Source organism: Pleurodeles waltl, chromosome 4_2 (genome assembly GCF_031143425.1).
Source record: "Pleurodeles waltl isolate 20211129_DDA chromosome 4_2, aPleWal1.hap1.20221129, whole genome shotgun sequence".
Lineage (NCBI taxonomy): Eukaryota > Metazoa > Chordata > Amphibia > Caudata > Salamandridae > Pleurodeles > Pleurodeles waltl.
The window spans coordinates 87,263,943-87,283,317 of NC_090443.1; the positions used below are offsets into that span (position 1 = coordinate 87,263,943).

Consider the following 19,375-nt stretch of genomic DNA (forward strand, 5'->3'; position numbering starts at 1 on the left):
CCTTGGCCAAAAGAACCATCACTTCCTGTCAGAGAAGGGATCGATGGTCCTCTGTCAGGCTGTTGTAAGTGGGTGGCATGGAAGAGGGTGGTGTCCAGCCTCTTGGATTACCTGTCCAGAGGAGTGGTAGGAAATGCAAAAAGATTTACTCTGGACATTGAGGCTTGGACTATCAAGCTCTCAGGGGTGGAGACTTGGGTGAGGAAACCGAGGTCCCCAGGGGCGGGGCGGTGGTGGCGGGTGTTCGTCCTGTTCACAGGAGCCCCTGTGCAGGGTTTCGACAAACACCATAGCAGAACATCTTTGATGGGAGCAGAGGTTCTGAGGGCAATATTTGGTTGAAGCACCTCAGTCAGGACCTTAGGCTTGACTGCCACTGGGGGCAACTGAAGGTCAAAAACCTCAGCTGCTCTCCTCACCTCCATTGCTAAAGATGCTTGTTCCTCCATAGCCACAGTAGGAGGAGGGACCATGCCAGTATCTGGTGAAGTTTCCAGTCTGCTGGCATTCACCAGGTCTTCACACCAGTCCAAGTTAGGATCCAGAGGCTGGTATTCTTCGAAGTCCAGTGACCTCTCCCAATCCTCCATGAGTCCAAGTCCATATGAATATGGTTTGGGATACAAGCTAGGAAGCATGGACCCATGTCAGCATGAGAGTCGGCATCGTCCAATGCCCATCTGGCTCCATATCGGAGTTGGGGATCAGAATGAGGACGGAGGTGCCAGGCGGCGCCGGCAGCGCTGGGAGTGTTGACATTTGCAATGGCAGCGTGGAAGGTCAAGGTGCTTCAACAGTCACTGGTCTGGACCCGTCATTGGATTAAAGGGCCTCGGCCTCGAATGACAATGCTCCCTCGTCTCTTTGACTTCTTGCCCTTCTTGCGGTGGGACTTACCTGAATGACATGATGACTTCAAGTGCAACAAAGAACTTGTACTGCACGACCGATCCTAGGATCTTCCTCTTGAGCGGGATCAAGACAGTTGCGGTGCTGCACGTCGAGCAGCTAGGAGGTTGAGGGACCTCTCCTTCAAGGGCTTCGGGTTCATGGTTCTGCAATCGGTGCAGGCTTTTGGATTGCGGTCACACTCAAGACACTAAAGGCACACAGGTTCGAGTCCGTCACTGACATCTGATAGTGACAGGCGCCACAGGGATTGAAACCGTATGACATCACTGCCACACCAGGAGAAGATCTCAAAAAGACTTTGACAAAAAGTTGAAAAAAGGTTAGTCAAAAAGTGGCTAAGGTGTGGGTCTCTCTGGAACTGAGCAGACTGGTGAGGAAAGCAAAGAGGTCAGCGCCCTCGGGTGATGTCTTTATAAGCACCATGCATGTCTCTTGCGGAGCGAACAATGCTGACAAAGCCACGCAGAGCTGAACAACACCACCTACCAGCGCGCATGGGTACTGCTCAAGAAAAGTTTCTAAATCCAGTCTGATCTCTGGAGATAATTCTAAGGTAAGGAATCTGTGGCTAGAAGTTCACTATCAGATGTACATTTCAACAGACATATTTCCTTATCAGATTCTTGAGGCTTTTTTGCAATATCTGTTTTTCATGTAACAGAATGTGTTTCTCAGTTTTCAGAATTAGCAGTTTTACTTATTTAAACTTGATGCACTGTCCTAATGCCTTTATTAAAATATACTTTATTTTGTCATAACCATACAATGCCAAAAATTGATGAACAGATTCTACATCAGTTTTTGTGAGCATACATTAAAATTAGGCCTGGGCGAAATTTCAATTACTCTGGCATAATTCACAGGATTTGGTGAAGTTAGTGCTATGCTTGTCATGCAAAATTCCCCAAATTACACCATTTGATGTAATTTTGTACTGTTAGTAGAATAATTTAACTCGAGAGGAGCAATTTGAGGGAATTTGTGGTAATAATTAAAAACAGTTTTTGTTCCTAGTGTTCTTGTTTAAATGCACCCTTGTGCCAAAAATTGATGCGAGAATGCATTTCGTGCTAACATATAGTGCAAAATGATATATTCACATTTTGAGTCATTTTGCACAATTTTGTGTATATATGCAAAAGCAAGCTATTTCGCACACCCCTATAAAGTACATTATAGTTTACCAAAGTTCTGAAAATAACCTAAGGAGGTGTCTTGAAATTACAATAGTCAGGTTGGATGCAAAGCTTAAAAAGACGTGGAGAGGTAGGTGCAGGCGATAGAGGGCTGTAGCAGCTTAGAATCTATCTATCTATCTATCTATCTATCTATCTATCTATCTATCTATCTATCTATCTAATTGCATAACATGGTGTAATATTGCAATCGAGGAATAGTGGTGGCATCATAAACCACTTGGCCAAGTGCCTTGTAAATGTCACTAGAACCCCAAGATCACAATATTACACATTTCCTGTTATGTTTGTTTATATTACATGCTTATTAATAGGGTAGTAATTTGAAAAAGTTGTGCAGATCTCCCCATAGAAAAAGATAGGAGAAGTAGGAGAAGTGTAGGTGGAGATTTTCACTCGTAGGTTTGGGAATTGCATTTATAGTAAGTGGTACTGTGGTACTACTTATGTACTATTAAATGCAGTTTGTGAATAAAGCCCATTGTTTCTAGCTCAGATAGATAAAAAGAAGCCTGCTGGAGAATTAGCTGCATAACTCACATTTTGTACTACATAATTTAGTACTACATAATTTAAAAAACCTTACCACTTAATTTGTACTTCAATCCTCTTTCCTATATAATCCTAGTAGCCTTGACTATATTAAAGCCCTGAAGAGTGATTAGGAGCTGCTGTTTTAAATCCATACTTGTTTTGGTTGCTTTCATTGCACAAAATACAAGTGGTATAAAACTCAACATAAATATTGTTACATTTCTTGAAATTAATGATAGGAAAGGCAATGTCTCACCATTGCCTATTGTTTAATTAGTATAGAAAAGATTCTGACATTTCTTAGCTGAATCTCACTATTTCAGTAATAGCCTATATGTGAAAGATAAGAAAACTATAATATTCCAAGTGCAATGAGTGTCCTGCTGGAAGAAGCGTCACCAGTCTCTAAGAATAATCACTTTCTCTTATTTAATCAACAGTCGATACATGAACTCTGAATATTTTAATTCCAGTCTGTGCCCATTGTTAGATCTGCATTGCTAGAAGACCTCTGATTTCTGTCGCCAGAATGTGTTGTTTGAGAAGGCAAAGCCTGTCTTATGTGAAACCCTGAGTTCTTGACTACATAATTACATTCCTGTCCATTATTTTTAAAGAATCAAACGTAAACAGTGTAGTAAAGTATTTTTCAATAAGCCTTTCCCTGTTTGGAAGAAACTATAGTTAACATGCTAACTAACACAAAATAAATTGAAACCTAAAAATACACATTGGGCAACTTGTGTAGTACAGTCCTACATTGCCATCTAGGGGGTTCTGGATACATTTACAAATCACTCAGCCTTCACTTTTATGTATCTTGTGTCTTTATTCCAGCAAATCCATTTGAGTTGAACATATGTATATTTGGCGATTTTACCTATTTTGATAACCTGGGATTTAACAAAAAGAGACATTGGTGTAATAAAGCACTAAAGATGTCACTAATCTTAGCAAATACTGGCCAGATCAAAGACTTTTTAAAACAGATGGGGCTTCACTTTCAGCCCAATCCAAACCTTTAAAGCTAAATGAAGGAGTAATTTATGAAGGAAAGTCTTAATTTTATTAAAGACACGGAGGCGAGTATTATGCCTTCTTTTCTTGTTTATTTTATATAGCAGCAGTCAAGACGAAGAACTACAAATCCCAAGAGGCAAACAATAGTAGCCAATGTGTAGTTCCAAATAACACACCAATCATGACCAAGCTGCCCCAATAATACTTATCTTGACCATGAACAGCCCTCTTTTCCTGTGCGAGGGTTTAGAAAGTAACAAATAATGGAATGATAGAACAACATATGCAAATTGCCATGAGTACAGATAAAAGTTCTTGTAAAAAGTTCACAACTCCAGAAACGAAACTTGGAAGACCCCAAACGTCTGAGTGAACACTGTTGCGCTGGATTGACGATGTTGCAGGAACTCCCATAAGGCGGTGATTAAAGATGAAGTCTTTATGAGGAAGCCTGAGAAGGTGTCAATGACACTGTTAGGGAGGGAACAAACAACTTGTAAGAAATTGTAGAGGTGGGATAATACTTGCCTCCATGTCTTTAATAAAATTAAGACTTTCCTTCATCAATTATTAGGAAAATCTACATTTTATTACAAGACCGGAGGCTCCTATATGCTTGTTTAAAGCTAATCTATTTCATTTAATGAGGTAGGATGTACTGGTTTACAACAAAATACTTTAAAAACATTATCGTTAGACCAGTCAGCCGATCTGAGAATGTCCTCAAGCCGGGAACCAGCCCAGAAAGCGTCAGAAGCCATAGCTCCTCTAGCTGAATGGGCACCAAAGGAAGAAGTATCAATGCCCGTAAGGGACATATTCCACTTTATCCATCGAGACAGAGTAGGGGAAGACACAGGTTTGAAAGGTTTCCTGAATGAAATAAGGAGTTGGGATGTCTGTTGTTCAAAAACTTTTAAACATTGACCCACACATAACCTAGGGTGGTTGGGAAAATAGGGATAAAATACAGATGAAAGATAAGTCTTAGTACGTCTACGGATATTAAACAAATCACCTGTTGGAGTAAAATGACGAGCAGTGATATCTAGAGCTCTCACATCTGAAAGTTGTTTTAAAGACATAAGGCATAACAACATGGTGAGTTTAGCAGATAACTTTTTCAAAGAAAGCATTGAGTTATCCGGCCAAGAAATGAATAGGTTTAAAACATCATTGACATCCCACAATTAACTGTATTTTGATTGTGGAGGATTGGAAAATTTGACTCCCTTTAAAAGACGGCAGACCAAAGAGTGTTCTCCAACCGGCTTTCCATTAATGTAAGAGTGAGAGGAGGAAATGGTTGACCTGTACAAATTAATGGTACAATAAGTCTTACCTGTACTATTTTCAGCTGCAAGGAAATGAACAATAAAGGTTACATCCACTGAAAAGGAATCAATGTTTTCCCACACACCAGCTATGCCACAGGGACCAAGCTGATCTGTATGCCTTTTTTGTTCCTGGAGCCCAAGCGAGTACGATGAGGTTTAAAGCTTCTGTCGAAATAGTATCGAATAACTGGGATTCCCTGATATTTTCCAGGCAGAGAAAGTAAGGAGATCCTCTAAGACTAAGCTGTGAGAGAGACCAAGGGGATTGGACAGCAGTTACGGAAAGAAGGGAAGAAGAAAGGGAGAGTCTATTGATAGTTCCAAAAGGTTGGGAACCCACACTTGGGATTGCCAAAAGGGTGTTATGAGAGCCATCACAGTCTGTTGGCGTCTTACTTGTGCTAGCAACTTGGTGATCATAAGGAAAGGAATAAAAGCATAATTGAGAGTGGTTGATCAATCCTGAGAAAAAGCATTGAAGGCTAGTGCTGAGGAATCAGGGCGCCAACTGGAGAACTAGGGAAGCTGCGCGTTGAGACGAGAAGTGAAGAGATCTCTGTGAAAAGGACCCCATTTCTGAAGATTAGTCTAAAAATTCTTGGGATGGAGCCTCCAATCGCTTGAGTCCAGAAGAAGGCGATAATGCCAATTTGCTACTGAATTCATATTGCCTGGTAAGTACTCGGCATGAACTGAAATCCTGTTTTGGAGGCAAAACTCCCACAACCCTTTCGCTAAATATGTTTAAGGTTTGGATTTTGTGCCCCCCCCAAAATGGTTGATGTAATGGACCGCTGAAATATTGTCCATTCTGAGAAGAACCGAACAGCAAACTCTGGGCCTCATTCTGACCCTGGCGGTCTTTAACTGCCAGGGTGGAGGCCGGCTGAAGCACCGCCAACAGGCTGGCGGTGCTTCATTTTGGATACAGCCGCGGTCGCCCAGCCGGGTCCGGTGGTTTTCCACCGGATTTCCCCCGGCTGGGGGAATCCTCCATGGCGGCGCTGCTTGCAGCGCCGCCATGGGGATTCCGACCCCCTTCCTGACATCCTGTTCCTGGCGGTTTTTACCGCCAGGAACAGGATGGCGGGAACGGGTGTCGTGGGGCCCACTGGTATGGGCAGTGCAGGGGCCCCCTAACAGTGCCCCATAAAGATTTTCACTGTCTGCATTGCAGACAGTGAAAATCGCGACGGGTGCAACTGCACCCGTCGCACCCTTGCAACTCCGCCGGCTCCATTCGGAGCCGGCTTCATTGTTGCAGGGCCTTTCCCGCTGGCGGGCGCCCGCCGGCCCAGCGGGAAAGCCAGAATGGCCTCCGCGGTCTTTTGACCGCGGAGCGGCCAAATGGCGGTTTCCGCTTGGTGGGCGGCGCCCGCCGCCCGCCAATGTCGGAATGAGGGCCTCTGTCTCTTGCCAGGCTTTTGATGGCAAAGGAGCCAGCAAGCATCTCTAAACAATTGATATGCAATTTTGACTCCTCTAGAGACCATATACCTCCAGTCTAGATTGGACCACACCGGGCCCCCCAACCCGACAGGCTTACATCTGATTCTAATACAAGATCTGGGGCTGATGCAAAGATTGTCCTGCCGTTCCAGGCGTCTAAATGGTCTATCCACCACTGCAATTCTATTCAAGATTCTTGATCTATGGAGATAGAGTCTGAGTAAGCAAGACCTTTTTGAAGATGACGTATCTTCAACCTTTGAAGGGCCCGATAATGCAACGGGCCTGGAAAAATAGCTTGAACTGACAAAGACAAAAGGCCTACTTTCCTTGCTAGATATCAGATGGAAGTAAGGGAACTGTGTAAAGTTTGAAGAATTTCTGAATTTATGGACTTTATTTTTGCTAGGGAGAGAGGAGGAGTAGCTGAGAGTGAATCCACAAGGAAACCTAAAAACTCTATCCATTGAACTGGAACTAGGGCATATTTTTTGTCACTGATGATGAAACCGTGATCTGTCAAAAGAGTGCAAGTTAGTTGGACGTGAGATAGAAGAGACATATGATTTTGGTTCATAAGAAGGATATCATCCAAGTAAATGATCAATCTGACTCCCTGAGCTCTGAGAAAAGCTACTACCGGCTTCATGAGTTTTGTGAAACACCATGGATCGGAAGGAAGGCTGAAAGGTAAGGATGAAAAATGATAAGACTGGTTTAGCCATTGGAATTGTAAAAACTTCCTTGAATCCAGATGTAGGGGGACGGTGAGGTCTAAGTGAACCATCCAGTCGCCCTGAAGTAAAGAATCCCTTAGATGCAATATGGTTTCCATTTTGAAGTGTCGATAAACGACAAAGTGGTTGAACTGTTTCAAATTGATAACAGGGCGCATTTTTTTGTTTGTGCTTTGGTCTAGAAAGACCGAACTGACGAAGCCTGAAGGATCGAGTGGAAAAGGGACAATTGCTTGCTTTTGAAGAAGACAATGAATTTCTGAGGAGATTAAGCTTGTCATTTCCATTGAAAACTGGGGAGGATGAGGAAGATTTAACTGAAAAGGCTCTGAGTAAAGCTTAATAGTATATCCCTGAACAGTGTTTAAAACCCATGGATCCCCTGTTAGTGACTGCCATTTTGGAAGAAATAGTAAAATCCAACCTCCTACAATAGAAAGGCCAGAAGATTGACTTACCGGACTGGGAAGTGTATCTGGGACCTCTGATGCCTTTATTTCGGAAACCACAGCTTCTCTGCAGATAGAACAGTGGTCTTTACTCCTGGTTGTTGTAGGCACCACGGGAACCTTGGTTGTTGATTGCACAGCTGGCAAAGCAGTTCCTGCCTTCGCAGGGCCTGGCGAAAACCCGACTGGAAAACATCTTCTTAGGCGATTGTTGAGCTTTTTCCAATGATGCGAACGTCGCCACATATTTGCTAAGCTTCTTTATGAATGAATCCCAAAACAGGAGACCTTCTGCTTTAATCCCTGGATCTGAAACTGGCAGACTCACCAGTTTTGGATCGAGCTTGAGCAGGAGCCCTTTCATGCCCTCGTGGGTAATTGCTGAATTGGCATTACTCTGTAAACATATGGCTCGCTGCACCCATAAAGACACATTAACAGGGTTAACAGTAGCTGTATCCAAGCAAGCTGCCTCGGCCATGTCAACAATGTGGGTTAAAGGACCCACAATGTCCAACAGTTTGTCCTGGCATGTGGACCATGCCTTATCCACTCCCTTGCATGGACCCTTGCTGAACTTTGTAAAAAAGGTAATGAGGGAAAAGTCAATAGTTGGAGTTACAGATATTTTTTAATGTAGGGACGGACGAGGACATTCTGACCTTAATTTTGCTCTGACTTGCTTATCTAGAGGAGTGCGTAGTCTGGAAGCTACATACTCAGCCACATGGTCCGCAGGAAAACATTCAGTAGAATGTGGATGCTGAATATCATATGGGTTGTAGTGAATGCTAGTTCGTTTTAATGGGATAACAGGAGTTAGCTTAGCCTCTGGCTTGCAGACTCGTTCCCCCGTCACCTATTGACTTTTAACCTACTTAGCTTACTCTGTCTTAGCCTATTCAATTATTTAATTCTTCTAAGACGGCTGCCTTGTTTATAGTTAGGCTGCTTGTTATGCTTTGCATTATCAGTGTCACTGCGCTAAGGCGTCAAGATCAAGCAACAAAGACAAACAAACAGCAGGTGTTCACACTTCGGGATTTCCCCTCTCTATACTTTCGAGGGATTGCTTATATTAATTGCCATCCCAAGCATGTCTGTTATCTATTGTTTGGGAACACACCTACGTCAGGGGTCCTTGTAGATCTGTATAAATACATCGCACTTTCGACAGATAATCAAAGGGATTCCGACCAGAGGGCATCGTCACCATCGCTGATACCGATGCTGCACATCGTCTTGATGCTGACCCAGTCTTCGTGTCCCTGCGGAGTCTGAGATAGAGACCTCATTCCAAGGTAACGAGGGTTGGGGGCTCCTCTCAGGGACATGGCATTGGCAGATTAGGTTTAACAAACCCAGCTTTCCTTTAGGTAGGAGGTTAGGCCTCTCATATTAGGGTATTAGGGTACATTACATCTCGTATGTCTTTCTTATGCATTGTAAGATGGTGGGGGTCTTTGTAAAAATGACTCTCGTCTTCACAATTCTGTTTCTTGCATTATTCATTATCCTAATCATTGCAGCCCATGCAACTTACCGCAAATTGCAGTTATGTTAAATAAAAATTATTGAAACTTTACTGCATCTTTGTCATTACCTGTGTTTATATGAGACATGATATATCTGTGAGAAAGGGGTAATTTCCATTTAACCGTGACACTCCCTGAGATGTCTTATTCTTGAGTCCATGCGTAAAGGCTGCCACAAATCACCTTTTACTATTGTTTTCTGGTGAGGTACTGCTATTGAGCTGGTAAGGTTGGGACAACAGTTGCGACTTGTTGTAGGATAGGCATAGTCGCCTACAAACAAAAGTACTGTCATCCTTTAACCAGCAGTCTTGCCTGGAGCAAGAGTCAAAACTACGACAGGGTCGAACATAGGAACCCCTTCAGTGTGAGTAATTTTACATGAGCTAGATAATTCTTGAACCACAAGTTTGGGTTTCTCGGAAGGGGGGGAACAAATACCCATTATCATTGTGTAATTTATCTGAATCAAGGTCAGCATCATGCAACTCCTCATCAGTGTCAAGGATTTTTGATATAATAATAGGGGAAGATAACTGCTTGGACTTCGACGCACATTTTTTAGATGATTATTTATGGTTAACCCTTCCCTTAAGGGAGGCCTTTGAGGAACCACGTCCTCTGTCTTTTGTGAGGAACCCTCACCAAGCAATAGCGTCACCTTGGAGTTTTTTGTTGAATAAGGACGCGTTCTGCTATCCCCCGCAGACTGGGCCAAAATCGTATTTGAAACCAACTTGACCACAGAAATTTCTAGATTTTTGGACAGTATTTCTAATGAAGCAGAGACTGCCTGCTCTACCAAAAACTGAATAAAATCATTTAAATTTTCTGATAGCCTCCTCCTCCTCATTCAAGGCATGGAAATAGGAGAACTGTCCATCTCCATAATAAAATAAAGAGCAAACTGTAAACCTGAAAATGCTGGTGAGGAAAGGGTTAATAGCCTCACTATTGACGGAGAAATTGCTAAGCTCCATCTATGGGCGGAGAAAAGGGAGTGGCCAGCCGAGGAGAAATGTTTAGTGAAGGAGGAATGACGTTCAGAAGGACTGCACTGCTAGCGTTTGGAAAATGAACCCCCAAGCCGATGACACCGGATTAGAAAATATGCTGAAGGCGCAGCGCCACAAATACGCCATTTCCCCTCAAGCGTCGTCTAAAATGGCAACCGAAAGTTGAGGGGAAAACTGAATATTCTAAATGGCGGGCCCGTGCGATATAAAATTGAAAGGAAACATGCAACTACAAGCCATCCACAGAGAAAAAGCAGCATGATAAGCAGACACTCATATACTGAAATCACATTAAAAACATTGCTTTGTAATAACATGCACATATATATACTTATCTTGACTGTGAGCAGCAAGAAAAGAGGGCTGCTCACGGTCAAGCTAAGTATTATTGGGGCAGCTTGGTCGTGATTGATGTGTTATTTGGAACTACATATTTTTACATTGGTTACTATCGTTTGCCTCTTGGGATCTGTAGTTCTTCGCCTTGACTGCTGCTATTTAAAATAAACAAGAAAAGAAGACATAATAGGAGCCTCCGGCCTTGTCATAAAATTTTAAATCTGCACACTTGATTGAGCAGAGTTGTGGGTTGGTGAAATATTTGTAGGATTCAGCCTCCTCAAAATTAATTTCTGTGTGAAATCTCTGACTTCCCAAAATGAACGGCATTGCTACTTTAGGGCAAGGACGTAATGTGATGAGCATTCAGTATACAGCTTCATTAGAACAATGAACCTCTGGACTAGGTTGAGAACAAATGAAACAGGAAAATGTTTAATGGAAGTACTTTTAGATGTTTAAAAATACTTTTAAAGTGACTCTGACGTGGGCAAAATATATAAACGAGCCATTGGTTTCGACTTTATTTTGATTAGATCCAGATGAAATTCCCAGAATTGGAAGGACATTGGTGAAATCTAATTTTTGTAATTTGGTTAAGTTCTGAGACCAAAATATGATTATTAACACCTGAAATATAAGACATATTGTACAAGCGTCCTTTACATGCGCCAATAGCAATCCATCCACCTTACCTTTATCTAAGGTTCAGGATGGGGGGTTGGGGATATTGCCTTTAGGGAATTTCATAACTAACTGGAGAGGTAATTTCCTGAATTGTAAGCTGAACGGAACTAAAGTGTGCTTTTTGTAATTTGGTGTAAATTTGTTGAGTAGTAGTGAAGAGAAAATGGCTGCCGGCTAGCGGCAGGTGGCGGGAGCTAATACAACTGAGGACACATATGAGACAAATGCGATTTGGACCAGAGAAGTTTTTTTTTTTTTAAATCATGACATTCACGAGAGCTAAAATAAAGGGTCTTTTGTTTAATTGTCCCTTGCTTGTGCTTACTGCTGCTTTTGGGTTCAGGGCCTGGGGAGATCGAGAGGGAGGAGCATTGGATGAGGGCTCTGCACAAGCTCTCCAGGGGTCAGAGAGCTTCAGCGAGAATCCCCTCCCAGGGGACGGGGAGAGGAGGCAGTCTCAGAAGTCATGGCAGCTCCAGAAGCCATGGAGGTAGCAGAGCCAAATTTTATGACAAGACTGGAGGCTCCTATTAAGTACCCTTTATGCTTATATGTTCACTTAATATTCGTTATTTCCTCTAATATATGGTTATGTGCTATATTTTTCTCACATTTTATTGTGTATTTTTTTACACGTGCTGTTCTTAGCCTCTTTGCCTCAGTCTGCAAGTTGCCGCATGTTTAACTCGCATGCGCGGCCTTGCATGTTTCTCTCCAAGTAACCCAACGTTTCCTCACACGGCTGTCATTCTCGCCACGTCTGAGGAAACATTGGGTTTGTTTTTTCCTTCAGCACTTATGCGCGCTCGCTCCCGCTTCCTCAAATAATGGGAACATCTTTATTTTTGGCTTACCTTCGTTTCTGCACGCTCCCAGACTGAAGGCCCTATTTCCAACACATATTTTGTGTTTCCGCCTTTTCTCCTGTACGCTCTACGGCCGTCTGCCACACACAGCTTCCTGCTCTCAGGCGACGCCCATAGGCAGGGCTTGGGCTGTTCTAGCCCTGTTACTTCTTTTAACCCCTTATTAACCTAGTTTATCCTTTACTATGGAAGCAGATAACTCTCCCTTCCACCATAATGCTGCTGAGGATATCAGGCAGGAGCTCACTGCCTTTATTAAATCCTCTGTTCAGCAGGCAGTATCCTCTTCCATCCAAAGGTTTTCTAAAAACCTGGAATCATGGTTTTCGGACATGATTTCCAGATCTATGTCGGCCCAGGCTGCGGGGGAATGCAGTCAGCGCCTTTCTTCCCATAAAAACCCCCAAAAACTAAGAAAACTGGCGCAAACGAAAAGTGAGGTTTCCTCACATGTGGCAGAGGATGCGGTTCCTCAGAAGGCTCCCACCAAGGAGTATAAAAATTTGGACAACGGGAAACCTAGTTTAAAACACAAAACTAAATCAAAAAATATTATCTCCCCTTTGATTATTTCGTCCATCCCTGACACGGATGACGACATTCCTGATTTGGACTCTGATTCCAATTTATCTGACAACGAAGACAATAGTTATTTTTCTCCCCCTCCTTTAAAGAAACCCAGGATATCTTCCTTGGATGTTTCAAATCCTATTCCCCTTCTTGACCCTGAAGGTTTCCCGTTGTTTGACCCTTCCCACATCCTTCATCCCAACTCTACTGAGTGGGTACCTGCTGACCATTTAGCTCAATATGTTTCTGCCAAAATTAACCGTCCTTTGGACAAAGAAACCAGGGCTAAATTAAAGTCGGAATGTCCTCGCCCCTCTCTCTCCCATAAAATTTCTGTTACCCCCTCTATTGACCAACCTCTGCTGACATTCTTTTCAAAACTGGGCAAGGATCCACGCAAAGGAGTGGATAAAGCGTGGGCTGCTTGTCAGGATAAATTGCTTGACGTTCTTGGGCCTCTCACCCGCATTTTTGACCTGAGGTGGCCAGAATCAATGGCTCCTTCATTGACCCAGAAGAACTCACCTTATGGGTACAGGTCACCTTCTGTCTTCTGGGAAATGCTAATTCCGCGCTTACTCATAAGAGACGAAAGCATTTACTTCTGAAACTTGATCCTAAGTTGGTCAACTTGGCTACTGTCCAGCCTAATACACAAACTGATGGTGTACTGTTTGGTGAGTCTTTTATTAAAGACTTAAGCAAATATGTGGCAACCTTTACATCTGTAGACAAAGCTCAGCAATCGCTGAAAAATATGTTTTCCCAACATGTTTTTGCAAGGACTGGCAGAGGAAGGAACCGCTTTGCCGGCCGTTCATACCACAACCAAGGTTCCCGAGGATACCACAACGCGTCCTACCAGGAGAATAGGCCGCAATTCTATAATCAGAGAAGCAGAGGTTTCCGTTCCCACGGCTTCAGGAATTCAAGATCCTCCTCGCAACCAAGTTAAGTCTTCCCTTTACTTCCACACCTTTAGGTGGGCGTCTCCGTTTTTTCCTGTCAAAATGGTTGGAAATCACTGCAGACCCTTGGGTTCTGAACCCTGTCCAAGGTTACTCCATAGAACTCTATTCAATTCCCGTTCAATCTCACCAACGCCCTCTTCCACGTTTTTCCACAGACAAGGCACGCCTTATTTCTGCAGAAGTGCACTCCCTCTTGCAAAAACAAGCCATCGCTCCTACCCGTCCCGATCCATCAGGTTTTACCAGCTTCATTTTCTTGGTGCAGAAGAAAAACAAAAAGATGCGCACTGTAATAAACCTCAAAGGTTTCAATCACTTTGTAGTCTCTCACCATTTCAAGATGGAAACCATACTCCATCTCAGAGATACGCTCCTCCAAAAGGATTGGATGGTTCACTTGGATCTTCAAGATGCATATCTAGTTGTCCCAACCCACCCTCATTTCAGAAAGTTCCTCCAATTTCAGTGGTCAAACCAGTATTTTCACTTTACCTCTCTACCCTTCGGTCTATCATCGGCCCCAAGGTGTTTCACCAACCTCATGAAACCGGTAGTAGCCTTTCTCAGGGCTCAAGGAGTAAGACTTATCATTTACCTCGACGACATTCTCATAATGAGCCAATCTCCACAATCTCTCTTGTCTCATCTATCCCTCGCATGTTCCCTTCTTTCAAGTCTAGGGTTTATCATCAACAGAGACAAATCCATTCTAATCCCATCTCAAACCATAGAATTCTTAGGTTTCCAAATAAGTTCAATTTCAGCCACTCTTATGCTTCCATCAGCAAAAATCAAGACCATAAAGTCAGAAAGTCTGCAAATTCTACGCAGTTCTCAAATTTCTCTCAGAACTGTAGCGAGAATAGTGGATCTCATCTCCTCATCTATCCAAGCGATATTTCCGGGGCCCCTTCATTACAGAGCGCTTCAGAGATTGAAAATTCGTCATTTAAGGAAAGGCCTTTCTTACTCAGACAACATCCCTTTAGACGTCAATTCACGCACAGAACTTCAATGGTGGACAGACCATTTAGATGCTTGGAACGGAAGGACTATCTTTGCATCACCCCCAGATCTAGTATTAGAATCAGATGCAAGCCGGTTAGGCTGGGGGCCACGATGTGGACCAATCTTGACAGGAGGCACATGGTCGTTAGAGGAGTCCAAAATGCATATCAACTGTTTAGAGATGCTTGCCGGCTCCTTTGCGATCAGAAGCCTTGCAAAAAACAGGGTTTGCTATGCCATCCTCCTCAGAATGGACAACATCTCGGCGGTTCGTTATATAAATCATCTTGGGGGCACAAAATCCAAACCCTTTGTGGAATTAGCCAAGGGGTTTTGGGAATTTTGCCTTTTGCCTTTTGGGCCTTTTTAGTACTCATATCTCCCTTTTGGCAATCCCAATCCTGGTTCCCAACTCCATTAGAACTCTCAATAGACTTCCCTGTTTTGATTCCTTCTTTCCCGAATCTGTTGCTAGACCCTCTAGGTCGTCCTCCTCCCCTCATTTTGGACAACTTACTAACTCTATCCGCATGGAAAATCTCGGGCAGTCCCAATGTCTCCCTTGCATTTCGGCAGAAGCTTCACAATACATCTCTCAGTCCTGGGCCCCAGGCGCAAAGAAAGCTTACAAATTAGCCTGGTCTATTTGGCAGAGCTGGTGTTTGGGAAAACACATTGATTCCTTTTCAGCGGATGTGACTTTTATAGTCAATTTTTTAGCGGCAGAAGCCAGCAAAGGAAAGGCTTTCCGTACTATCAACTTATAGGGATCAGCTATTTCTTCCAATCATTCTCTCGTTAATGGGAAACCAGTTGGAGAGCATCCTCTAAATATAGTCAGCTATGGGATGTTAATATTGTTTTGAAATTTCTACTGTCATGACTTGATAATCTCATGCTTTCTCTAAAAATGTTATCTGCAAAATTAACCATGTTATTGTGCCTTGTTTCTATCAAACGTCTCTCAGATGTTAAAGCACTGGATATTTTTAGCCATCAATTTACACCATTTGGAGTTTTGTTTACTGTGGTTCGTCAAACCAAAACCAATTTATCCTCAGTCTTCTATCCATACTTTCCTGATCATCCGAAACTATGTGTTAGACAATGTTTAAAAGTGTATGAACTAAAGACTGCAGATTTAAGAACTCCTTCCCATTCCCAACTACTAATTTCATTTAGGAAACCCCACAATCCTGTTTCTGCTGCTACTCTGGCTCGGTGGGTCAAATGGCTTATGTCTTTGGCGGGTATAGATACTTCTATGTTTGGAGCTCACTCTTCCATAGGGGCCATGGCTTCCAAAGCCTTCTTGGCAGGCTCCCGTTTAGAGGATATTCTTAAATCTGCAGATTGGTCTACCGACAATGTATTTAAAGTTTTTTATTGTAAGCCTGTCGATAATGTCTAATTGAATGTAATTAATATGCTTTAAACTCTCATAATAGGAGCCTCCGGTCTTGTCATAAAATGTAGAATTTCCCAGTCACATGACGCAAAGTCTTAATTTTATTAAAGACACGGAGGCGTGTATTAGCCCTCCACTTTTCTTAACTTTGTTCATTTTTTCCCCCCGTTTTTTAGCACCATTGGCCATCACTCAACCTTCCACTTAAGACATCCCCTTTGTCTTGGATTTCCACTCTTCAAGCTTTTATGGCACCGTTCCAGGCTGGACTTCCTGCTGAAGTTACTTACCAGGATCCTTCTTGGCTGTCTCGGATTTTGAACTTTTGTTCTGACGTTTTATCCTTCCTCATGGCAATTCTTATTTTGTTTGCTATTTTTCCATTGTTTAATTCTAATTGACTCTCTCGCAAGAAAAGAGGGCTGTTCGCAGTCAAATGATGTCATAATACACTTGTATGCATTGTGATTGGTGTACACTGTTCTGACTATGTTTATATTCCCATTGGCTCTTGTTCTCTTGCCTTCTGGGAATCGTAGTATGTTTCTTGACTTCTGCTGTTTATTAAAAGTAAGAAAAGAAACGCATAATACTCGCCTCCGTGTCTTTAATAAAATTAAGACTTTCCGTCATGGGACTAGGAAAATCTACATTGTCTGCCAAACTGTTAGTGGTGCGCCAACAAAGTCAGTAAGCAGGAACCTTTGGAGTAGGCTTAGAAAACTACAATGAAGAGGAATCAAGCTCTAGGGTAAGGTCGCTATTGGCAAAAGGGAGTGCAGGATCTAGAACTAAAAGTGCAGTGCCAAAGGGTCACAGAGATCAGAGTGATACTGGCAGAAACATAAGATACGTGATGAGAAACGTGCACATAGGGGTCACGATTTTTTAATCCAAGAACCCAGCACGGATGGGGGTAGTAAGCGCTGATATTATTTCCTCTGTAAATGCTGCCATTATCAGGAAATCAACCCCCAGTGAGAGAGTATATTCTGAGAGGGAGGGTTGATGAAAGTCTGGGAAACCAGAACCTAAAGCAAAAATCCTTCACTGTGAACTTACTTCAAAGTAGTCCCTAAGATATTAATTCTGAGTGAGAGTGCACAAAAGGGGAGGCCTCGAAAGGAGCCACAGGGGAACACTTTGAGCCCTCGTAATTTATCCTTGATGGTTAGTATGGCTGCTGGAGGTCCATCAAATCTTATTAGCTCTAATAGGTATCAAGCTCTAGCAGTGGAGGAGTCAGACAAAGGGGATACTGCCATACAACAACTCTTGATGGTAACAAGTGTCAGAGTCACCAGATCCTCTGGGTCTGCGCACGTTCCCAACACGTCCACCACCAGACAGCTCCAATACTCTGATTAGAATGTCACAGAGTCTAAGAGAGTCCAAGTGGGGAAAAGGGGATTAGGTAGGGAACAGCTGGGAAGGAGTCCTGTAGGAAGCAAAAGGTTAAAACACACAATATCAAGATTATATAATATTAATCATTACTAGACTATGATTCTAAAACATTGTTATACTAGAAACATAGATAACTTAAGCATGAGCTAAATAACTAGGCCTCATGATGTCTGGATACCTGTAAAGGAATCAAGAAGGATTAATACAACTTTCCAATGAACCTCTCAATGAAATGTTACACATGGAATAGAAAACATCAGAACCTTCTAGAATTACGTTTTCAAATTCAAGCATAGTCTTTTGCATGAGGACCAGGAAATAATCTGAATGATTTCTATAACAACATAGGAATTGTACTTAAGGCACTTATTATGCACATACAATATAACATCTAGAATTCTAACACTTTAGTTTTCTTAAAATGCAGGAACATGAATTGCGCACATTGCGGATTTCCACAAGGGTTTGTAAATGCCATGAAATGATTGCGCACAATGAATAACATGAGTTAGACACAAGAAATGAATCGCGCGTCTTGCCGATTCGAATACCACCATGTGAATGTCACGAAATGGTAGCGCACAATGAATATCATGAATTAAGCATAACAAATGAATCACACATTTTTGCCGATTCGAATACTACCTTGCTAATGCCATGGAATGGTAGTGCACACTGAATATTCATGAATTAAAACACAAGAAATGAATCGCGCGTCTTGCCGATTCGAAGGCCACCATGTGAATGCCAAGAAATGGTAGCGCACACTGAATATCATGAATTTAGCACAAGAAATTAATTGCGCGTCTTGCCGATTCGAGTGCCACCATGTGAATGCCAAGAAATGGTAGCGTACAATGAATGACATGAATTAAACACAGGAAATGAGTTGCACGTCTTGCCGATTTGGATGCCATCATGTGAATGCCATGAAACGGTAGCGTATGAATTAAGCACAAGAAATGAATCACGCATCTTGCCGATTCGAATGCTACCTTGTAAATGCCATAAAATGGTAGCGCACAATGAATATCAAGATTTGTACACGAGAAAAGAATTACGCATCTTGCCAATTCGAATGTCAGGTGTAAATGCCTTAAAACATCAAACGCACATTCACACGCACAAAAGCAAAATTGTTTTATCATGCAAATTAGGCCCAAGAACTCGAAAGGCTCCGAGAACGGGATCGGTGGCCCAGCCCGACCTCCATCTTACCGCCCTGATCAAGGATCACCAACAAAGTGAAAGGGCAAGGCCTGGAGAATCAAAGTAGGCCTCCGGAACAGGAGCTCAGGAAGTTGCTGCTGCTCTGCACCGGAACCTCTGAATAGTGAGCACGTTGAGCTAGGCTGGCTCCCTTATATAGAGTCTTGGCCCAGCCCCCAACAAACCACAACCAGGCATGCTGCAGGGAAAGCTTCTAGAAGGCCCTGGAAAGGGACCGCACGCTGACACACTCTGAAAGCCTGCAGCAGTACATTGCAAATGAACAGTATTTATATGCACCTTGAACATAAGTGTTCAGGATTAAACTCTGCAATGCAAAAGGTTAAACAACAGCATATCAGCACAATGCATAAATTACGTTATCTTGAGAGTGCTGGGTTTTTGCATTCTAGTCGCCCGTAGAGCGCGCACTGCCCTGGTGTTGACAGTACTCCCCTCCCCCAGACGCGCTCTAGTGCCAGATTTGACTGGATTGAGACAATGAAAATGCTTCACAAGTACTGGAGCATGAATATCAGATGCGGAAACCCATGAGTTACTTTCAGGGCCATAACCTTTCCATGAGATTAAGCACCACAGATTACGCCCTCTCAGTTTGGAATCCAACACCTTCTTGACTTTGTATTCTACTTCCCCCTGTACTAGAACTGGAGCTGGATGAGGGCGGACCTTCTGGACTGCCTTTTTCAAGAGGGAAGTGTGGA

The 19,375-nt window shown here is 42.9% G+C and overlaps 1 protein-coding gene across 1 annotated transcript in view; it reads left to right on the plus strand.

The window, feature by feature from the left end:
* The window catches only part of LOC138292284 (inhibin beta C chain-like), a 583,648-nt gene extending 567,060 nt beyond the window's left edge, over nucleotides 1–16,588 (plus strand). Inside the window, exon 3 of the transcript XR_011202636.1 lies at nucleotides 16,211–16,588. The gene's annotated coding sequence lies outside the window, so the exon portion shown is untranslated. The remainder of the gene's footprint in view (nucleotides 1–16,210) is intronic.
* Nucleotides 16,589–19,375: the final 2,787 nt, after the last annotated feature.